Source organism: Polyodon spathula, chromosome 5, assembly GCF_017654505.1.
Source record: "Polyodon spathula isolate WHYD16114869_AA chromosome 5, ASM1765450v1, whole genome shotgun sequence".
Lineage (NCBI taxonomy): Eukaryota > Metazoa > Chordata > Actinopteri > Acipenseriformes > Polyodontidae > Polyodon > Polyodon spathula.
The window spans coordinates 43364719-43377796 of NC_054538.1; the positions used below are offsets into that span (position 1 = coordinate 43364719).

Genomic DNA, 13078 nt, shown 5'->3' on the forward strand with positions numbered 1-13078 from the left:
AGGTTTGAAATTGCGCGTTGTGTGGCAATTGCAGCTGTAAAAACAGTATGTGACTAGAGGTGAAACAAAGAGAAATTTAAACTGGCGAAAGAAAAATTAGCTGATAGAGGAAGAAAGTGTTTATGGCCCGATTTAGAAAACATTTTGTATGAGTGGAGTACTGTGGCAAAGTGGCTGAGTGGAAACAGGTGCAGGAGTGATTCAGTGCATGAAAGAAACAGACAGAGATAATCGTAATCTGGTTTGGAGATGTTTTTATTTTTTTTCGGGTCTGGCGACCAAACAATACTCCCCCAGCAATACTCAGTAATGCATGGGGTAATTATCACAGGAAAAGACAATCCCAAATAATAAACAATATTCACCCCACAATAATACAAACACGGTCATCAGACCTGGGTGTGTGCAGTAGTGCTCGTGGTGGGTGATACAAGTTTATATTTGTGACAAAGGTGCAGTGTTGTCTGGTATAGTGCTGACCCTGTGTTAGCCGTCTAGTAATGCACAAGACAAGACAATTACAAGACAAAAACAAAACACTCACACTACTTTTTATGTGCAACGGGGTCTCTCGCAGTCTTTCATAGGTTATTTACACTAGCCAAAGCGAAAGAACAGATTACGATTCTCCGTCCCCTTTTATACTGTCACACGCCCACTTTCTAAATGAGTGCAACCGCCTCTCCAATCTGCGGCTGCCACATCGTTTCCTTTCCGGGTCAATGCGTTATTGCCACTGAGCCTCATTCCCTTCCTAGCTGACGGACTTCCCTTGAACCCTGGGAAAGAACTGTCAGGCCGCCCGTTCTTGCTGCTTAGCACCCTCAGAGGTCGAGAGGGAGATTTACAACCAAGAATCATTTTATTTCTGTCACAAGTACTTTGAATTACTTTAATATATACTATAACTTGTTCTACATGTTAGTGCAACGCAGTGGTACACTTGTAAAGTATGTGTATGGTTATGGTTCTGATTAACGAAAAATAATGAATGTATTTGTAAGCTGGAAATATAATGCAGTTGTACTGCACTGTCTGCAACACTGAAATGTTTTGTTTACTGGTTATTAGATGGTGCTCTGTTTAGTTTATTGTTTTTCTTTTTTCCTTTTTTTATTGATGCAGGCAACACTGTTTAATACTTTTCTTTTACATTTTAATTAATATAACAAACTTGTAAAAGCAAAGTAAAGCAAAGAAGATATATTCTTGAAGTGTTTGGGTACTGGATAAGTTAAAATAAAATAGGTTAATACAGATATGTGCTGTTAATTATACTCTGTTAATTATTACCTTATAAATTTAGAAAAAACTGAATAGTTTCTAGCAGTTGAACAAAAAAAACTGTAAAATTATGAATGGAATAAAATGTTGCAAACAAAGATTATTTCGAAACTAAACCTGTGTATCTTTCTTTATTTATCGTGTTGAGCATGTAGGAAAAACGCAATTGTGAAAAATGGAGTCAAGTTTATTACTACCCTTAATGCATTTCAAATTCTACTATATTTTTTTATCAGTTTCCTTTAATATATATTAGGGATGTCACTCCATTCAAAATTTTGATTGGTTAATTTATTAGGTGATTAATCAATTAATTTGTGTTTATATATGTGTGTGTGTGTATGTGTGTATAGTGCAAAAAAAAAAAAAAAAAAAAATGCAGTTTTATTATTTCCAGCAGTATATTGAAAACAAAAATAAATAAAACAAAACCTGCCACTCTGGGCACTAACTTAACTTAATGAGTTCCCTAACTCAGCCCTGTTTTAGCTAACCTCAAAGCAGGTAATAAATTAAACTTAAATGGCAAAAGAAATATAAGTGTGGTTAAAATACTACACCATCCAGTATTTTTACTACACTTGGTAAAGTCTAGTTTGGGTTTTTCCAACGGATCCTGGCTGGCTGAAGACTGTACCCATGAGTAGAAGATCACTCAGTCTCCACAGGTAAGTATAGTTGTAATTATCTTATAGGTAATCCTTTTGGGACTGACTATGTAATTGTTGTATTCTTCTTTTGCAGGTTAAAAGGTAAGTAACTCCCGGTTTGTAGTTATCTCCTGAGAGACACGTTGTTACTGCAGGTCCAGGTATAAGCAACAGGTGACTATTAGGTTCCAATTTCATTCACCCAGTCCTGGGTGTTAATTCAGGTTTCCCTTGTCCTTTCATGATAAGTTATTCTTAACATATAAGGCCTTGAATGGTTTGACACCAAGTTACATCCCTGATATGTTAATTGAATATACTGCTGTGTGAAACCTGCGATCTGCTGATGCTGGGCACTTAGAGTCCAAAAAACCAGGCTCCGGTCTTGGTACAGAAACTAGGTACAGAACAGCAGTCCTTCTGAAGTTCTTATAGGTGGTTTTGTTGTTTTGATTTTAGTTCAATTGTAATTCCTGTACAAATAAAAACAATGTGCTTGCTATCTATGAGAAGATTTAGTTTCGGCTTCTCTTGCAGAGAAATTAGAAACAAGCAAGTTACACTGAGAAAAAAATAAAAGTAGGATATATTGCAGTTTTTATAGAAATCAAACTGATATTCTGAGGTAATTTTTGGTGCAGAAAACCACTAAGTGAATTATTCACTCTTGAATTTCACTGCCACACCAGCATTGTCCCGCCCCTTAACAACCAATAAACACATCTGATTCGCTGGTACAGTACTCCCCTGACCTTCCAACTCCCACCTAATAGGCTCTCGGTTATTGTCACCAATAAATGTACTGTAGTTGAAGTAGGTTAGCCACACAAGCTGCTACATACAGGTAGGCTACCGTATTACAGAAAATAAGCAACCGCAATATTTCTAAAATGTCATAAATTATGTAATAAAATATTGCAGCGTTTGAAAATCGTAGTATTATTAAGAAAGGTCGCCCTCTTTTAAACGCCACAGTCATTTTGATCAATTTTAAATAAACGCCGCGGCACAAAATTGAAGTAATACGGTAATTAAGGATTCAAAGACTGTGGATATTTTCAGCCTGTGTAAGGAACTGGCTTTTTATGAGTTTGCACAGTACTTTTGTTTTAACATATGTAGACTGCTGGGAATTTTATGATTATGTATTATTATTCTTGGATTGTAAAGCGCTTTGAGATGTGTCGCATGAATTGAGATGTGTCATAACGGCATCCTTGCCAATCAACACAAGGTTGTATCAAGTACACACGTTGCTATAGTCTACTGTTATTTAAACAGGTTGTTTTTACTCAGTTATACAGTTTAGTGTTCTTACTACACTCCCCACAAATTCTACACAGGTATTCACAGTGCATTTGAAAACAGCCCATTTATAAAGTTTGAGCACTGCACGTTGCACAGTAAGTATTTTCGTTTCACCGGTTCACACCAAAGCTTTGGATCACAGTCCTTATAACGACTCAACACTTAAGTATGTTGAAACAGGGTTACTCACTGTGCTGGTGTTTGTGCTCTTGTTTGCTGTTTTCATACAAAGTAATCCACTGGTACAAGTCATGTTGCACCTCTACTAGATATTTGTAAAGTCTGCAGTTAAATAGAATTTGTTCTGGTCGCTAAGGGAATACTGCGGTCAATTAGATTCTCTCTCTAGCACTCCTCGCTCTACACCCATGTGGTTACACTGTGCTGGCTCCTTTTGTCATTCGTTTTCATCTGTTTCATTATTTTATTCATCATAGTTTTACCAGCATAGGGGCGGCTAACGAACTCCAATGGGCAAGGCCGTGGGCCAGATTCAAATAACGTAATCATTTACAGGCGTGTGTATCTGTCCATTCAATAAATCATTCATTTAATTACAATGGTGGTTGTCTCCTTTCTGAATAATAACATTAAAAACACACTCCCTTTTGAAATTACAACAATTGAGCACTTTATAAAAAATGTAAACAAACAAAAAAAAAAAACTCATGAAAGCCTAAAACAGTGTCGTCAATAGGTGTATTTGATTGTGTAAACATGTTGCAGAAAATAAGTACAGTAAATAATAAACTAATAGTGACACTTAACAATTATCTAATCTTCTTATGATATTTTGTTTTAACATTTCTGAGATACTTTAAACATGAATTTCATTTGCAAATAGTTATTTTCAGTGAAATCTTGACAAAATTGAGTGCATGACTTTCTACAATTATTTCTGATCCAGCAATGCTCAGGATTTATTAGCATATTCATGTTGCATTATAGCATTTCATTAATAAATTCAGCTAACCTGAAAAACAAACTAATCATGAAAATCCACAAGAAGCTCCCCATACATTGTTTAGATAATGTTAGAGTGGATGCAGGCAAATTAAGTTTGAGCTGAAACAGTTAATGCTCTCTTGCATGATCACTGTGCTGACTGAAATTGTAATCTGATCCCTTAGCTTACTGCCACGTATACAGCCCTGCAAAAAGTACATCCTCTCATGTGTATTAATGCTGTATAGTGGCTCGTTGGTCTAGGGGTATGATTCTCGCTTAGGGAATGCAAAGTCTAAAATGCGAGAGGTCCCGGGTTCAAATCCTGGACGAGCCCAATTTTTCTTTGAATTGTTCTTGAAATAGTAATAAACAGAAAAATAAATAAAATGACAGGGTGTCATGTTTAATTTAAATTATATAATACATTTTATCTTAATATAGACAAACCCCTATACACAAAACTCAAACTTGCTGTACCATTTGTGATTCGTGTCATATTCTTTTGATCAGAACTGAAATTGGTTGCCTTTTCCATCAAGTTACCAGTTCTGTTATGTTCAATGTATTATTGGTAATTCAGGGTACTTCCCAGGCCTTTTCAGCAAGACAGGCTGCCTGGCTAAGTGGCTGTCGCCGCCCGGCAAAATGGCTGTCACTTGCGCTGCTAACAGACTAGATCACTTGCTGGGTGAACAGAAAAGAAATCTTGAAACCACGTGACAGCTGTGTTGCTGTGTTACGTCTTGACGCTACATTTAACCAGTCAGAGAGTTGAAGGGGTGGGTTTTTCCGTTTTAACTCTTTGAGAAGCTGAAAATGACTGCTAAAAAAATAACTGATTATTTACATTGCAAAAATAGTTACAATGAATATGGAAATTACCAAACTGAAATGGATAATGAAAAAGAAAAAGAAAATGTAGAAAATGAAAAACAGTAACGTAAGGTTGCGGATGCAACCCCTATTCTCTGAAAGAGAAATAGCCATCAACTAATGGGTATCGCTGTCAGGTGATAGGATTATGCTGAACTTAATATAAAAGCTGCCTTTAGGCCTCCATAGCTAAATGACTATGCAGAGCGTAGGAAGCTCAGCCTCTTTTGCTTCAGGCCGCAAGGGCTACTGAAGTGACCTCGCTGCTTGATGGCTATTTTCTCTTTCAGAGAACCGGGGTTGGATCTGCAACCTTACGTTCTCTTCCAATTTTCGAAAATAGCCATCAACTAATGGGTACTGTGTACCAAGGCAGTCGCGAGGGAGACCATGCAGCAGTAGGAGAAGATCGGCCTTCATGCGGAACAGCGCCTCAGCGTCTGGTTTGAAAGACATGTTCTAAAACTGTTCTATTTAACAGTACTATATTGTACCGGGATATTGTTACCACGTAGTTAACGCTGGAGAGCATACTCAGAGAGTACAGCAGTCTAATCCAGACTAACAATAAGTGGTCTCTTCCACTTGTGTGATAGAATCCAAGACCGACGCTCCAAAAAGTGAAGCAGAGGAATCCAGTACATTCAGTCTGTAGAACCTCATGAAAGTGTGTGGCGTAGCCCAGCTAGCCGCAGCACATATTTCAGACACTGGGACACCTTGAAAGAGGGCCCAGGATGTCGCCATACCCCTGGTAGAATGCGCCTGAAATTGCCCTGGAGGGGAAAGGCCAGCAGATTCATAAGCCAGAGCAATGGCGTCCACTATCCAATGGGACAGGTACTGTTTAGACAATGCCTGGCCCAGCGCCCTAGAACCATAACACACAAACAAATGTTCAGTGTGTCTGACACCCCTTGTACAGTCAATATAGCACCTCAATGCCAGCACCTATACCCAGTATGTGCAACTGTTTCTCCTCCAGAGAAGAGAAGGGAGGAGGATGGAATGCCATCAACTCCACAGATTGGATCACATGGAACGGGGATATTACTTTCGGCAAAAATGTAGCGTTTGGTCGCATGGAGCCGCCATGATCACATCAGGGAGCTCCTTGATAAGGGTCGCCTGACAGATAGAGAGCATGCTTGATATGTTAGAAAGCCTAGGTGCTCGGGAACAAGCAGCACAAGCTTTCCTGGGGTGCTTCTCTGTAGTCCTACATTGTTTATTTGGTCATTGTAGGTCCTTGGTCGGCCCAATGCCCGGAGCCAGTACAAGGGCCACAATGGCGGAGTCCACCGGGGGGAAGGCACCTTCCGCTCCCTGGAACAAAAAACCTGAGCTTCGGCAACGGTACTAGATGCCGAAGCTGGATTGGACCAGGAAGCCTGGATTTCTCTGACAAAGTCAGGGAAAGGGGGCAGGGTCCTGCCACGCACCGGCGTAGCCGAGGGGAACCAGGAGCACTGAGGCTCTTTTTCCCTGGGCCATTCCACCCCTAGGAGACGAGCCGCCCTCTCAACCAGAGCCTCAAACACAGGCTCTGGAGATGCCCCCAGTTCCTGCTGCAGCTTGTCCAGTTAGCTGCAAGAACGTCCCTCCTGTACGATCTACTCGTCACCAGAAGCCTGCAGAGAGAGGATGTACTCCTCATAGTCTGTGATCTGACTCAAGCTCAGGCTACGGCTCAAGTCGGACTGAGCGGCCGGGGAACTGGTGCAGCTGTGGAACCAGAGGCCAACAACATTCTCATCATGAGCGACTGTTGCCCCATTACCACCTCCATAAAGCAACGAAACTGGTCCGTGAGGGCCGAGATCCCGCTTGGCTGATCCCTAGGGGACCTGGAGCGCACTTAGCAGGAGGTGAGCATTCCTCTGAGGGGGAGTGCAGACACTGCTCCGCTGTCCTAGTGGGTTGAGCGAAAGCGTCGCCCGAGAGAGGGGGAGGGTGACCGGAAAGCTGTAGGCAGCCGGGAGATGGTGCTGTTTCCCATGAAGTGGGAACAAACTCAGAATGGGATCCCCTGCTGGAATCAGATCCCAGTTCCACTGCCCTGTTGGCTCTAGCCTTGAGGACCCACCTCTGGAACTTCCCACAGATTGTACAGAATGTTCTGTCGGTCAAGGCCGAGGCAGCGTGTTGTGGACCGAGGCATGAGACACAAAACTCATGCGGGTCCTGTGGAGGCATGTTCCAGCTGCAAGAGCCGCACTCATGGAAGCCAGGCATAGTGTGCATGACAGTGCACGTGCTCAGGTTGCACGGTGGAGTGCACGGGGCACAGATGGAGCACATGCGCCCATGGGGTGCATGATAAGTGCATGGCACGGGTGTGCACTGTATGCACAGGAGTGCATGGGGCACCAATGCAATCCGATGAGTGCAAGCACGGGTGCATGGGCCATGGATGAGCATGGGGCACGTAGATGCAAGGCACCGTTGTGCACGGGAGGGTGCACAGGTAAGTGCATGGGCACGGGTGTGCATGAGGTGCACAGGCACAGATGTGCACGGGGCACGGTATGTATGGGGTGCAAGGGGCACGGTATGCACGGGGTGCACGGGCACGAATGTGCACGGGCACGGGTGTGCACGAGTGCATGGGCACGGATGTATACGGGGTATGGGTGTGCACGGATGTGCATGGGGCACGGGGCACACATGCGCGCGTGCTGCGAGGATGTGGTGAGACACACTTGGGGAATAATCCCTCAGAAAAGCCCATTAAAATTTAGATCGGGAGATCTAAATTAACACATGTTGTTTACAAGAAACTCCATGTGTAGCTGGTGTCTGGAGCAGGCTAAGGTCTAATAAAGACCGCTGATGTGCTTAAGGTAGGCGCAGGGCCAACACACACACACACCTCTTATTTCTTTCCTGAAAGTACACAAGTAAATAATACAATAATTAACAATAATGCTCTAAATAATAACCAGCGAGACGGGCTTGAGAGTCTGCAAGCTGAAAAGAGCGAGTAGCTTGTATAGTAAATGATTCAGCCGAGTGCTTAAGGAGTAGTGACAGACAGCACGCCGAATACGAGAGCTAAAAACAGGCGCCAAAACCAAACGAGCTCTGTGATTTTGAGGTCCGTACTCAGCGAACTTAAAACTACAGATTCAGTGAAATAAACCAGGGGAAGGGGCAGCCGCCAGCTTCCTGTGCACAATTAAGGCAACAGAGGGTACAAACACTGAAATAATTAAATAAAGAGAGTTGTAAAAACAACCATATAGTTACGTTCAATCCTGATCAAGGCTGAAAACAAAAGAGGCTGAGCTTCCTACATTCTGCATAGTTATTCAGCACCCGAGGGGCGGGGCGCTGACATTAGAGCTACGGAGATGTAAAGGCAGCTTTTATATTAAGCTCAGCATAATCCTATCACCTCTCGGCGATACCTATTAGTTGATGGTTATTTTCGAATTGAACGAGAACCCAATTTATAGTCAACAAAGAGCAACTTGTATGTAATTTCAGCCTGGTTTATTAATATAAAAATAAGTTTAAAATAATCTCCAAAGAAATTAGCACGTAAATCCCAGAAGTGAATTGTGATTAATTGACAGCCCTAGTTAATTAGAAAAGATAGTTTAAGAGGTTTTATTGTTGGGGCCTGGAGGAAAGGTAACCCATGACCATGGATTCCCGAAGGTTTCCTCATATCACCTTGTGGGTGATCAGGGTTTTTTTTTTCCTTACCTGAGCGCCGGGTGGTTTAATTCTGGCGGAGGCTTAGGAGGCTGTAAGAATTTTTTTTTTAATTTAATTATTATTTATTATTTTGGCTAAATGGGAATCCCCCCTGGCAGGTTTGTAATCAGTGTCTTTATGCACACATACATTGTGCCTATTCAGCCATCAGGGGTCGTTCATTACAAGGCCTTGTCCTTTTTTGGGGGAAGGTGGCCCGAGGCCACTGTCCCACCTGCTGTCATTACACTCCCTTGAAATTACAATTGAGCACTTTATACAAAATGTAAACAAAAAAAAAACTAAACATTGATGATAGCCTAAAGCAGTGTCAATAGAAATATTTGACCGGGTAAGCATGTTACAGAAAATAAGTAAACAATAAAGAAACTAATAGTGACACTTAACAATTATCTAATGTTCTTATCATCTTTTGTTTAAAAATTTCAAAGATACTTTAAACATGAATTTAATTTGCAAATAGTTATTTTCAGTGAAATCTTGACAAAAAATTGAGTGCATGACTTTCTACAAGTATTTCTGATCCAGCATTGCTCAGGATTTATTAGCATATTCATGTTGCATTATAGCATTTCATTAATAAATTCAGCTAACCTGCAAAACAAGCTAATCGGGAAAATCCACAAGAAGCTTCCCATACATTGTTTAAATAATGTTAGTGTGGATGTAGGCAAATTTAGTTTGAGCTGAAACAGTGAATGCTTTCTTGCATGTGCCTGATCACTGTGCTGACTGAAATTGTAATCTGATCCTGTAGTTTAAACTGCCACATATACACTCCTGGAAAAAGTACATGCTCACATCTGAAGTAAGGCTGTGTAGTGGCTTGTTGGTCTAGGGGTATGATTCTCGCTTAGGGTATACACAATCTAAAATGCGAGAGGTCCCGGGTTCAAATCCCGGACGAGCCCACTTTTTGAAATTGTTATTGAAATAATAACAAACAAAAAATAAATAAAGAAAGTAAATAACAGTATGTCATGTTTATTTTGCATCATATAATACATTTTAGCTTAATATAGACAAAGTCTTACACACAAAACTCAAACTTATCTTGTTGTATCATTTGTGATTCGTGTCACATTCTTTTGACCAGAACTGAAATTGGTTGCCTTTTCCATCAAGTTACCAATTCTGATATGTTAGTTCAATGTATTATTGGTAATTCAGGGTTCTTCCCAGGCCTTTTCAGCAAGACAGGCTGCCTGGCTAAGTGGCTGTTGCCGCCCAACTGAAAAACCCAGAGCTGCCCGTCTTCCAGACGCTACTGTGCCTTTAACAATAAAGATTGATTGTGCTGCTAGCAGACTAGATCCCTTTCACTCTGGGTGAACAGAAAAGAAATATTGAAACCACGTGACAGCTGTGTTGCTGTGTTACGTCTTGATGCTACATTTAACCAGTCAGAGAGTTGAAGGGGTGGGTTTTTCTGTTTTAAAATCTTTGAGAAGCTGAAAATGACTGCTAAAAAAATAACTGATTATTTACATTGCAAAAATAGTTACAATGAATATGGAAATTACCAAACTGAAATGGATAATGAAAAAGAAAAAGAAAATGTAGAAAATAAAAAACAGCAACCCGATTTATAGTCAACGAAGAGCAACTTGTATGTAATTTCAGCCTGGTTTATTAATATAAAAATAAGTTTAAAAAAGTAAATGGAAAGAAATAATAAAGACAAAATGCGTGCGTTAATAAAATGTATCGCCAAAGAAATTAGCACATTAATCGCATAAGTTAACTGTGATTAATTGACAGCCCTAGTTAATTGTAAAAGATAGTTTAAGAGGTTTTATTTTTGGGGCCTGGAGGAAGGGTAACCCATGACATATATATACATACTCTCTCATCTACAGCCCTTATCGTCCGTTCATTTGTTAGGTCCTCCTCCTCCCATGCATCCACGTTTTAGTGTACCTTGTCTAGGGAGAAGGTGGCCCGGGGTATTCATTTTCATCTATTTCATTATTTTATTCATCATAGTTTTACCAGCATAGGGGTGGCTAACAAACTCCAATGGGCAAAGCCATGGGCCAAATTCAAATAACGTAGTCATGTACAGGCATGTGTATCTGTCCATTCAATAAATCATTCATTTAATTACAATGGTGGTTGTCTCCTTTCTGAATAACAACATTAAAAACACACTCCCTTTTGAAATTACAACAATTGAGCACTTTATAAAAAATGTAAACAACAAAAAAAAAAAAAAAAAAAAAAACTTGAAAGCCTAAAGCAGTGTCAGTAGGTGTATTTGATTGGGTAAGCATGTTACAGAATATAAGTAAATAATAAAGAAATTAATAGTGACACTTAACAATTATCTAATGTTCTTATGATATTTTGTTTTAACATTTCTGAGATACTTTAAAACATGAATTTCATTTGCAAATAGTTATTTTCAGTGAAATCTTGACAAAAAATTGAGTGCATGACTTTCTACAATTATTTCTGATCCAGCATTGCTCAGGATTTATTAGCATATTCATGTTGCATTATAGCATTTCATTAATAAATTCAGCTAACCTGCAAAACAAGCTAATCGGGAAAATCCACAAGAAGCTTCCCATACATTGTTTAGATAATGTTAGTGTGGATGCAGGCAAATTTAGTTTGAGCTGAAACAGTGAATGCTTTCTTGCATGTGCCTGATCACTGTGCTGACTGAAATTGTAATCTGATCCTGTACTGCCACGTATACACCCCTGCAAAAAGTACATCCTCACATCTGGACTAAAACTGTGTAGTGGCTCGTTGGTCTAGGGGTATGATTCTCGCTTAGGGCATGCAAACTCTAAAATGCGAGAGGTCCCGGGTTCAAATCCCGGACGAGCCCTCTTTTTGAAATTGTTGTTGAAATAATAATAAATAAATAAAATGACAGGATGTCATGTTTAATTTACATTATATAATACATTTAACTTAATATAGACAAAGTCATATACACAAAACTCAAACTTCTTGTACCATTTGTGATTCGTGTCATATTCTTTTGATCAGAACTGAAATTGGTTGCCTTTTCCCATCAAGTTACCAATTCTGATATGTTAGTTCAGTATATTGTTGGTAATTCAGGGTTCATCCCAGGTCTTTTTAGCCAGACGGAATGCCCAGCTAAGTGATTGTTGCCGTCCAGCTGAAACCCAGAGCCGGCCCTCTTGCAGATGCTACTGCACCTTTAAAAATAAGGACAGATTGCGCTGCTAGAAGACTAGATTACTCGCGCACTGGGTGAATAAAAATCTTGGAACTACATGACAGCTGTGTTGTTGTGTTACGTCCTGACACTACATTTAACCAATCGTAGAGCTGAAGGGGTGCAAAAAAAAAAATATTGATTATTTATTTAGAAAAAATTGTTACATTGAATGTGGAAATTACCAAACAGAAATGGATGACGAAAAATAATTTAGAAAATGTAGAAAATGAAAAACAGCAACCTGATTTATAGTCAACAAAGATCAACTTGTAGAAAGAGCATTGCAAGAACTGCAAGAAGGGCCAGTGCAAAAAAAAAAAAGAAACATTGTGATAGTTGGTATGAAAATGGAAATTACTTTCTTACAGCAAGGAGTTGGGTGGTATGATGTGCAAGCTTTGCCAGAAACACAAAAAAGATCAAAGGATCAGGGGTTAAATGGAGCAGTGTAGCTTGTGTATGAATTAGGGTGGATTATTATTCATTATTCAATTTATTACTATTAAAAGTTTGCCTTATTATAGTTAAGGTAAGGCAATTTTATTTTTCCTTTAAGACTGCTACCGGCTATAATGCTCTGCTACACTGCTATACAGAATTCCTGGGGAGAACCCTGTAATTATTAATTCAGTTTTACTTTGAATTTAACTCTATTTGTTCCTATACAAGCACAGTAATGTCATACCTTTATATTTCTTGAAGAAAGTGTTAACTGTGGTAAAGTACAGTAATGTACCTGAAAAGGGAATTTGAAATTGGATTGTTTTCTTAATGTTTATGATGTTTTAGTGATGAGTGGTACATTTGTTATCTACCAATCTGCTTCATAAAAGCCCACACAGTCTAATAATGCCTGCCAGGCCTGGAGGAAGACCTAAGCAAATAAGGCAGCCGCCAAGGGCAGTAAATTTAGGGGGGCGGCCACAATGAACGCAAGTAATCTGCATTATGTTTACAGACTCCCATCAATGAGAATAATTTAATTGATCCTTGATAAGCCATTCATGTACTTCAATTACAACTAAGCAATGATAGTAATAGTAATGATAAAATTGTGAAGCACTGTATTGCCTGTTTGTGTATTTGTTAC

At 39.8% G+C, this 13078-nt stretch overlaps 3 non-coding genes across 3 annotated transcripts; all 3 read left to right on the plus strand.

The window, feature by feature from the left end:
* The first annotated feature begins 4436 nt into the window (after positions 1-4436).
* Positions 4437-4524, plus strand: trnap-agg. Its single transcript is given in 2 exon segments — positions 4437-4472; positions 4489-4524. It is a non-coding gene; the product is annotated as a tRNA-Pro (tRNA).
* Positions 4525-9609: 5085 nt separating this feature from the next.
* On the plus strand, positions 9610-9697 carry trnap-agg. The gene is given in 2 exon segments: positions 9610-9645; positions 9662-9697. It is a non-coding gene; the product is annotated as a tRNA-Pro (tRNA).
* A 1840-nt stretch (positions 9698-11537) lies between these two features.
* Positions 11538-11625, plus strand: trnap-agg. Its single transcript is given in 2 exon segments — positions 11538-11573; positions 11590-11625. It is a non-coding gene; the product is annotated as a tRNA-Pro (tRNA).
* Positions 11626-13078: the final 1453 nt, after the last annotated feature.